The sequence below is a fragment of the Lethenteron reissneri genome, chromosome 3 (genome assembly GCF_015708825.2).
Source record: "Lethenteron reissneri isolate LAM-NWPU_2019-01 chromosome 3, ASM1570882v1, whole genome shotgun sequence".
Classification (NCBI taxonomy): Eukaryota; Metazoa; Chordata; class Hyperoartia; order Petromyzontiformes; family Petromyzontidae; genus Lethenteron; species Lethenteron reissneri.
This window is the reverse complement of record NC_083781.1, coordinates 9468436-9478896: the sequence shown is the minus strand read 5'-3', so window position 1 is coordinate 9478896 and position 10461 is coordinate 9468436.

Genomic DNA, 10461 nt, shown 5'->3' with positions numbered 1-10461 from the left:
GGTGAAGACTAGGTCTGTCGAGGAGACAGCTGTCTGAATGAAACACCACCACGCTTGGAGCGTCTATTTAAGCTGGGGACGGCTGCTTGCGTTGTGGCCGAAACGTCGTGAGAATTATTGTATTATGTTTTATTTTTATTATTTTATTATTTCTCTTCTACGTGACTTTACCGAAAGAACCAAGAAGATGAATCCCTGCAGTCACGAAAGCTGTAAATCGAAATTTGACTGATGACCCGTTGGGATATTTTTTTAGCCGGTGCCCAACTTTTCGGGGATACAACCAGACCCGTAGCGTCTGGCTGTCCGTCTATAACCGTGTGTGTGGGGGGGGAGGGGGGCTGTCACGATAAACTCTCGCACAGTTGATGGACTGTGAAATTAAATACGAGTTCAAAGTTGTGTTGATACTCCAGTGGAGACCTATCCTAGAGAACGCAATACTTGGTGATTTTTTTTTAAAAACCGGTTACAATAAGTTAGGCTTTCCGTCCAATGGCGCGTGACATCAGAGGTCACGTTTGTCGCTAATTAAACGCTGTATTTTGCGAGGACGCAATCACCTTTTTGGAAATCGTCGCAGAAACCCGTGGTGAGAGGCGTTGGTTGTTCTAGCCTCAGATGGTGCGTTCTCCCTTCACATAGCAGTCTCTCCGATGAGACGGTTGGCTACGTACGGTGCAAACGAAGTTCAACATACGTACGTACACAGGCATACACTCGTGACCGACATCGGGCCGGCCACCTTTTCCCACTGCGACCTCTTCTTGTGAAACCTCATGCCGCAGTAATCACGCAAAACATTTCAACACAAGGAAGACCTCTAGCAGGTCTCGTGCCGCACACCAATTCCTGCTGCCACTCCGAACGCGAATGACGCCAACACCCGGACCGTACCGGGTCACACCCGGACAGGAGACAATGCTAAGACTGACCTCTGCTCTCAGTGCATTGACACCGGTCCCCCCCCCTCCACTCAACACCCCACAATTCACCCGCAGCTTTGCGGCTGCAGGTGCTGCAAGCGGCAGGCCGCACGTAGCCCAGGTGGAAGGTGTTGAACTTGGCGGTCCAGCGATGCGTGACCGGTGCGTGTGTGTGCGTGCGGGTAACAGAGCTGGAGCCCGAATGAAACTTCACGGGCAAACGGAATGTTGGTGCTCCACTTTTTATGTACACACTGGACTCTCTTTATCTCTCCGTCGGTGAAAGCCCCTCCCGAGTTTCGGCCCAGCAGTGGTTTGACAAAAAGCGAGTACGTTTAACGGAATTTTTGTAACGTAGGGCGATGTTACATTGTCTTCACGACGACGACGTTTACCGCCATCATCAGCCATGGTCAATCCACTGCTGGATGAAGGCCGCATTAATCCAACGCCACCGGGAACCACGGTGTTAACAATCCACCCGGCACCTGCACACGAGGTTATTCCATCGCTCCATCTCCGCGTTCCCTCCCCTGGCTCCAGACTACGTCGTTAGCCTCGACCACCGTTTCATTCTCCCTTGCCAGTGACGTGTGCGGCCAAAACCCGCTTTTGTGAACGGTCAAAGTGACGTCTCAGGCTTGCGCGTACGCACGTGTACGTACGCACGTGTACGTATGTTGAACTTCTTTTGCACCGCACGTAGCCAGCCGTGATAATTAATCGGTGGTGCGGGAGGATGGACGACAAACCAAACACAAAAAAACAGTTCTAAAGAAATACATTTTCTATTCAGGATAGTGGTGTAGTGTATAGTGCAGTGTATTGTAGTGTATAATGCAGTGTATAGCGTAGTGTGTGTAGTGTATAGTGTAGTATGTACGTTAAACTTCTTTCGCACCGTACGTAGCCAACCAATCGCAGGTGCGTGAGAAAGGGCAACACAGCAAACACAAGAGGCAGTTCTAAACAAATGCCTGCCGCGTCCACGCTTCCGTCTGTCAGCCACTGGCGTGAAATGGGAGCAGCAAAACAAAGAACCCGCTGAAATGTGAGCAAAGAAGCGGCACACACTTGGAACTTCACCGAGAGCCAGACGCCCTCGCGAACTTCCCTTGGCGCACAGGGAAATTAAGATAATGCGAAATACGGTGAACGTCAAACCGATTCGGCGAAAACATTATTTGGCACCGTGGTTTTTTTCGCCCACCCCACTGCGAGCCCTGATCAGAAAACATAAAAAGGGCATTCCTGGATAACACCGCCTCCGTACCGAATTAGACTTGTCGCGACACGCCACAAAGCATTTGCCCGCTCGCTCAGACGGAGACCTCGGACAGAGAGGGAGAGAGGTGTGGGGGGCCACAGATGAGGAACCTGAAGTTCGATCCCAGGGCGAGTGATAGCTGGGCACCACCGTGGAGAGATGTTAACTACCTCGCCTGTTATACAGGAGGTCGCGGGTTCGATCCTGACCCTGACGCCTTTTGCTGTATATTTTGTGTTTGCGTGTCTCTCTCTCTCATCATCATCACGGTGGCTAGGAGATGCTAACTACCTCGCCTGGTATACAGGAGGTCGCGGGTTCAATCCTGACGCCTTCTGCTGTATATTTTGTGTTTGCGTCTCTCTCTCATCATCATCATCACGGTGGCTAGGAGATGTTTACTACCTCGCCTGTTATACAGGAGGTCGTGGGTTCGATCCTGACCCCGACGCCTTTTGCTGTATATTTTGTGTTTGCGTGTCTCTCTCTCTCATCATCATCACGGTGGCTAGGAGATGTTAACTACCTCGCCTGGTATACAGGAGGTCGTGGGTTCGATCCCGATGCCTTCTGCTGTATATTTTGTGTTTGCGTCTCTCTCTCTCATCATCATCATCACGGTAGCTAGGAGATGTTTACTACCTCGCCTGTTATACAGAAGGTCGCGGGTTCGATCCCGACCCCGACGCCTTCTGCTGTATATTTTGTGTTTGTGTGTCTCTCTCATCATAATCACGGTGGCTAGGAGATGTTTACTACCTCGCCTGTTATACAGAAGGTCGCGGGTTCGATCCTGACCCCGATGCCTTCTGCTGTATATTTTGTGTTTGCGTCTCTCTCTCTCATCATCATCATCACGGTAGCTAGGAGATGTTTACTACCTCGCCTGTTATACAGAAGGTCGCGGGTTCGGCCCCGACCCTAACGGCGGGATTTTTTTCCGGGTCATCCGGTTTCTCCCTCCACATGTAGAATCAACGTGTGTTTGTGGCCAGGTCGCTTCTGAAAAAGAGCTAAATAGCTCGGTGGGCCTTGCCTGGTGAAAATAAAAAATAAAAAAAAGTTTAGTTTTTTTAGAATCGGTTCTTAATGCCCCCCCACCACCACCTCTCCAACTCTCACTGACCAGCGTGGTGATGTATGGTCACACAAAACGACCACAACGACGCGGATGATAAAAAGAGAGGTCGCGTCACGATGGTGCGTACGAGCAAATGAAAATATCAAATCGCACGAACAAACCTCTGGATATTTCAAGGGAAATATCGATGAACGCCGATTTGGCACCGGTGGAGTCCCGATCCCTCGAGGTCACCGAAAGAACCCCGGAAAATCCCCACGACGACGTGAGGGGGTTAAACCCGGCGTTCCGCGTACAGTGCTGCCTGAAGCGAATACGTAGATAAACTATTTGTGGAATTTAATAACAATTACGCCACCCGACGACCTTCGCGATGACGCTTGAGCTTCGGGCGTAATCCGAGACTCGTGGAGAGAACCAAAACAAGGAGGCCACCGTCGCTGTCAAAAGAAACCACCCTCGCGGTGACGTTTCTACGAAGCAAGAAAAGGTATTTTAACAACAACCACCACTTTGTTGGCCACTTAATACGTGCGGCGTGACCTGGTGCGGTAGGCAAGGTGAAGCACGGGTGAGGGAGTGCCACGTCTGTCGATTGCATACGGACCCACGACTTCACTTTGCACGGCCCATAACTTCACCTCACATGGCCCATAACTTCACTTCACACGGCCCACGACTTCACTTCACAAGGCCCGTGAACTTCACTTTATGTGGCTCGCCGTCACCTGAAGCCAAACGGCCCACAAACGATGATAAACTAAAACTAAACTATTATTATTTTACCAGGTAAGGCCCACTAGAATCTCTCCAAAGAACATAAAAAGCTCTTCATCAAAAGCGACCTGGCAACAAATGATAGCTTAACGAAGTGGCTTGTCACGTGGACATTTCTAGCAGCCAGATACTCTAAACGCGTGATGTTCATCCGAAATGTGGAGGGGGAAAAACCGGAGGACCCGGAGAAGAATCCACGCGACCACGGGGAGAGAGAGACGCAAACTCCAAATATACAGCAGCAGGCGTCAGGGTCGGAATCGAACCCACGACCTCCTGCATACCAGGCGAGGTAGTTAACATCTCTACGGGGAGAGACACGCAAACTCCAAATATGCAGCAGGAATCAGGGTCGGAATCGAACCGACGACCTCCTGTATACCAGGCGAGGTAGCTAACATCTCTACGGGGAGAGAGACGCAAACTCCAAATATACAGCAGCAGGCGTCAGGGTCGGAATCGAACCCACGACCTCCTGTATACCAGGCGAGGTAGTTAACATCTTGCATTATAACCGCACGTCTAACTTCGGAACTGTAACTCGTCATCGCCGCGGCCGTGAGAGGAAAGCAGACGCAGCCAACCAATTAGTGCGGTGAACGTGAGCGCTAATTCGTGTTCGTATTGTTGGTGGGCAACGCCGAAGAGTTGTGTGCGTGTTAAGGAGTGGTTGCCCGGCCAAAGGTATTTAAAAGTCATAATCGGTCCTATGTAATTTAAGTTTTCCCCGCCCCTGATGTAAAGAGGAAAAGTGATTTATGTTATATCACACCTGTCAAATTCTTTATCAGTGCTCCCTACCTTATTACAGACCAATTCAGAGTGTATTTGTCACCCCCTGCTCCATATAAATTTGAACGTTCATCCCACAAAGTCCCATCACAAGGGAGAAACACAAACAAAGACATTTTTAAATCCTTTATATTTAGTTCGCTTGCTTGCTTAGGACCGTGCAAATCTTTCGGTCGTTTTTTAACCCACTTCCCGTGATCCAATCGAGCTGACATTTTCCACACAGACTCGTTGTGCGTGACAATTAATGTTCGTGAAAAAAAAAATTACAAAATGTTACACTTTTTAGGACAGAAATATTACATTTAATTACCAATTGCTTAATGGTGCAATGCAATCATCTGACCCATAGGTGGCAGCCATCTCAAGCCAGAGGACGAGAGGACTCTAGCCGCCACGCATATAAAGGATCTATAGTGAAAAACTTTGTTTTTACGGGTTATACTTATTAATTGCCCGTATTGAAACGGCTGTACGCCGTATGGACCTGAAAACTCAATTCCCCTGCACAAGAATACGGGGGGGGGGGGGAGGGGGTAAACCGTGTGTGTTGACAGCGACGTTATATAGCCCCTGTTGTGTAGCTTCAACCCAAGGTAAGGCATTCCATGTTGGTGTAGACCAGGCATGTCCAAAGTCCGACCTGCGGGGCAATCACGGCCCGCGGGCAGATTTAAAACGGCCCGCAGCTTCGGTCTTAGAATGTGTTAGTTATGGCTCGCCAGCTTTGTCAGAATAAATACATCATAAAACTCATGGAAATTTAAGGTATTCTATACAGTTTGTTCAACGTTATCTGACTGAATGAAAGGCAGACTTGCGTTTGTAGAGTTGTTCCCGTTTGCCCGAGTGGCTCATATTTGGTTACATTGTCATTTGAAAAATAAAGGTAATCGTGACAATGAAAATTTTTTATAACAGTGTGTGTATTCCCACGTAACTTTTGTGGTTAAAACAATGTCAGAAGGAACTATTGGCCCCCGGGGCATCTTCACTTTATTAAATGTGGCCCTCTTTGCAAAAACGTTTGGACACCCCTGTTGTAGACGGTGTGACCAGGGGGGCGGGGAGGTGGGGGAGGTCAGGCGACTGAATTTCGCCCCAACAAAACGTTGCCGCTTTCACCCACCCGTGCAGCAGCGGATCGATCACGACGCACGATGACAACGACGATGACGCTGCAGCGTGGCGTGCTATTTTTGGCTAGGGAGGTCGGTTGGTGTTTTGTTTCAGCTGAGCCTGGGTGACATTGACAATCGCCTTTGTGGTGAGTCTTCTCCTGAGCACGTGGGCGCTCACGTGGGCACGCGCCCACGTGGCCACGCGCAGAAAGGGGGAAATGTCACGACTTGACACAGAGAGAGAGAGACAGAGAGAAAGAAGGGCCCGGCTCCTCCTCGCGACCCTTCGAGGCACAATGCACGACGACGCACGGCGCAATCACGTCACCCACCACCGATGCCGCAGGGTCCGACCTACACACACACACGCGCACACCACGTGCGCGCAGACGATAAACAACACCGCTGCGTAAAGTGCTATTTATAGAAACCCCACCTCTCTCCCCGACCCCCCACCCGCTTTGTCAGGTCGTGTTTGCAGTTTGCAGGCTGTGTTTGCTGCGGGCACACCAGACTGTAGAGCTTGAACAAGATTGGCCTCTGGGCTGCTTCGTGCCACGCGAGAAGCAGGCAGGGGCTTGCTTTTGGCCAGAGTGTAGCAAACACCAGGACTCGCTCCGAGCCCTGTTGCGGGATTTCTTGCGCCGCATGAAGGAAAGAGGCGCAGCCCTGCAATGGCTTTGCTTACGCCACTGCAGGCAGAAGGGTCTCCACTCGGGGGAGCTCTAGAGCCCTACCCCCCCTCTTACTAACCAGCCTCCTATCCCCGCACCTCCAGAGGCTCTTTGACCCAATCTTCCACACTCGCAAGATGTATCGGGAGAGAGGTTGAGGGTGGTGTGTGGGGGATTTAATAAACTTGCCCAGCGTATCGAACAACCGCTAAATTCCACGTGCGGACACCGTTACACCGGAGTAGCAACAACGGCAGCAGCATCCCAACATTCGCTTGAGTCTGTGATGAAAGAGTTGTTCACCCAGTACAATAATATTTTTATCATCATTGCCAGTGCCGGATTATCCTCGTAGCAAAAGTAGCCACATATGCTACGGGTACCGCACTTTCAAGGGCCCCGCGCTGAATGCTTTCAAGCTATCAATTCCGGTTCAGTGATTCTGCACTTGCTCTATTACTATAGTACTACACTGCCTTCAACTTTTACGAACAACTGGGTGTTTGTTTAATGTTAGCGATTTGTCGTATTGTCTGGCTGTCTAGAAAATGAAAAAATACAATGACTTTACTATGCAAGACATTTTTTACGTGTTTTAATATTTACGTGTTTTTATTTTATTTAGGGCCCCTTTATAACAAATGCCACAGGCCCCGGCACTAGCTTCGTCCGGCACTGCCACAACCACCACCGCCGCTCAACCCCAACTCGGAAGCGTCTCGTTCCCCCCGTGAAACTTCCACCCCCCCCCCCCACAACTGCCGTGCCACGTAACACACCCCAACCGGTGGAGAAGGCGGCGTGGCCTCAGCCCCTTCGGCCCCCCGGCCTCCCTGCAGGCTGCGGTACCCACAGACAAACGCGGCGCCGTTGAAAGACAAAAAAAAATTAACCCGTAAAAACAAAGTTTTTCACTCTAAATCCTTTATATGCGTGGCGGCTAGAGTCCTCTCGTCCTCTGGCTTGAGATGGCTGCCACCTATGGGTCAGATGATTGTCTGCCAGCATTAAGCAATTGGTAATTAAATATTTTTAAAAAATTCCCTAAACAGTGTAAAATTTTGGAAAAAAAATTTCACGAAAATTAATTGTCACGCACAACGAGTCTGTGTGGAAAACGTCAGCTCGATTGGATCACGGGAAGTGGGTTAAAAAACGACCGAAAGATTTGCACGGTCGTAAGCAAGCAAGCACGCAAGCACGCAAGCAAGCGAACTTAATATAAAGGATTTAAAAACGAGACACTGGAGAACCATGCGCGGGTTTCATCGTCCGCGATGGAAGCTCGCGGTCCTGCCCTCAACCGCGTCCGGTGCACACAAAAAACCCACGGCAGCAGATGCGGGGATGATCGATACCTGATGCTCGAATGGAAAATAACTAATTGGCTTCTTCTATTAACGTGACAAACCTCACTAGTTGGTTATGTCGGGTGGGGTTATATATTTACGTGATCTAACCCCAAAAGCCTACGAAGTGTTAAAGCAGCGACGATACACTACTCCCAACGCCGTTGTCTGACCAACTTACAATGTGAAGCCGAGCTTGTTTGCTCTGCAATCGACACCAGCCGTACGTACGAAAGAAGAAGAAGCAGCAGCTGCGGTGTACACAAACACACAGACAAAAGCACGTTCAGCTCCTCCGCTAATGGTCGGGCAACGCCAACGACAGGCGGATGGCCGGGTGGGTGGCTGGCTGGCGGGTGGCTGGCGAGTGGGTGGGTGGTGGGTGGGTGGTGGGTGGTGGCTGGGTGGGTGGTGGCTGGGTGGTGGGTGGATGGCTGGTGGGTGGCTGGTGGGTGGTGGGTGGGTGGTGGGTGGGTGGCTGGCTGGTGGGTGGTGGGTGGCTGGTGGGTGGGTGGCTGGTGGGTGGTGGGTGGGTGGCTGGTGGGTGGGTGGTGGGTGGGTGGCTGGCTGGTGGGTGGTGGGTGGGTGGCTGGGTGGTGGTGGGTGGATGGCTGGTGGGTGGTGGCTGGGTGGTGGGTGGGTAGCTGGTGGGTGGGTGGTGGGTAGCTGGTGGGTGGGTGGTTGGTGGTGGGTGGTGGGTGGGTGGTGGGTGGGTAGCTGGTGGGTGGGTGGGTGGTGGGTAGCTGGTGGTGGTTGGTGGGTGGGTGGTGGGTGGGTGGCTGGTGGATGAGTGGGTGGGTGGCTGGTGGGTGGGTGGGTAGCTGGTGGGTGGGTGGTGGGTGGGTAGCTGGTGGGTGGGTGGGTGGTGGGTAGCTGGTGGTGGTTGGTGGGTGGGTGGTGGGTGGCTGGTGGATGAGTGGGTGGGTGGCTGGTGGGTGGGTGGTGGGTGGGTGGGTAGCTGGTGGGTGGGTGGTGGGTGGGTAGCTGGTGGGTGGGTGGTGGGTGGTGGCTGGGCGGTGGGTGGTGGGTGGTGGCTGGGTGGTGGGTGGCTGGTGGGTGGGTGGTGGGTGGGTGGTGGGTGGGTGGTGGGTGGGTAGCTGGGTGGTGGGTGGGTGGGTGGTGGATGGGTAGCTGGTGGGTGGGTAGCTGGTGGGTGGGTAGCTGGTGGGTGGGTGGTGGGTGGGTGGTGGGTGGGTAGCTGGGTGGTGGGTGGGTGGTGGCTGGGTGGTGGGTGGGTGGGTAGCTGGTGGGTGGGTGGTGGGTAGCTGGTGGGTGGTGGGTGGGTGGTGGCTGGTGGCTGGTGGGTGGTGGGTGGATGGGTGGATGGGTGGCTGGTGGATGGGTGGTTGGGTGGGTGGTGGGTGGGCGGTGGCTGGGTGGTGGGTGGCTGGGTGGTGGGTGGCTGGTGGATAGGTGGGTGGCTGGTGGGTGGGTGGCTGGTGGGTGGTGGGTGGCTGGTGGGTGGGTGGGTGGTTGGGGGGAGATTGGGAGGGGGAGATTTGTGAGCCACACAAATAATTAAACACCCCGCGGCATCTCAATTTCACGGCCGACACCGCAGCGGGGAGGCTGATCCTGGCGCACGTGACGAGTCGATAAGATGTTTAAATAAAAAACGAAAGAGAGTTTGCGGTTTTTTTCTCTCCTGCTGACAGACGGCTGTGCGCATGGAGAGAGGGGGATGGGGCGCGGGGGGGAGAGAGATTTGCGGACAAAGAAAGAGCGAGAGACGAAATATAATCAATCAGTCGGAAATAGACGGCCCGTTTTCTCTTGCCACAATTGGTGCAGTGGTTCGTAGTACAATACTGTACCGTCCACTGAACGCGTCGCTCCCCTATTGGCAACCCCAATCCGCCCGTACGTCGCCCCCCCCCCCCCCCAAAACCCACCCACTGACCACCGACAAAATAAGAACGGCACTCACGCCGAACGTGATTCGTTGTCTTTCTTGTTATTATTGCTGCGCTACTGCTGCAACAGATGTTTGCCGCAACCGCCCTCTGCTGACAAAGCCGTTCCGCGTTAGGTCGTGGAGCGGAGGGGCTGGGGCGGGGGGCGCGGGGGTCTTCCAGAGGATGCCCAAGGAACGGTGGGGACCAGCATCGAACCACGAACCTGGCTCCCTCCTGCTCAGCTTCCGAAATCCGTCCCGTTGTATGTCGCGCGGCTCAACGCAAGAGTCCCCTTCGTGTGAACGAATTTGCCAAGGCGCTGTAATTGTAATTGGATTACCAATATGCCTCTCAACGCTAATGCTACTCGCCCGCGGTGCCCTGTGACCACGACCCATCTGTTCAACCTGTTGCGGAGTTAGTGTAAGAGAATTGTTGGTGTTAGTGTATAATTGGATTATTATTCATTTGGCGGTACGGATTATAGAGGGTTTCCTCCCTCCCTCCCCTCACATCCCCACCTCCTATATGCTGGTCATTTTGCTTGCTTCCCATTCATAAATATCAGACACCACCTTG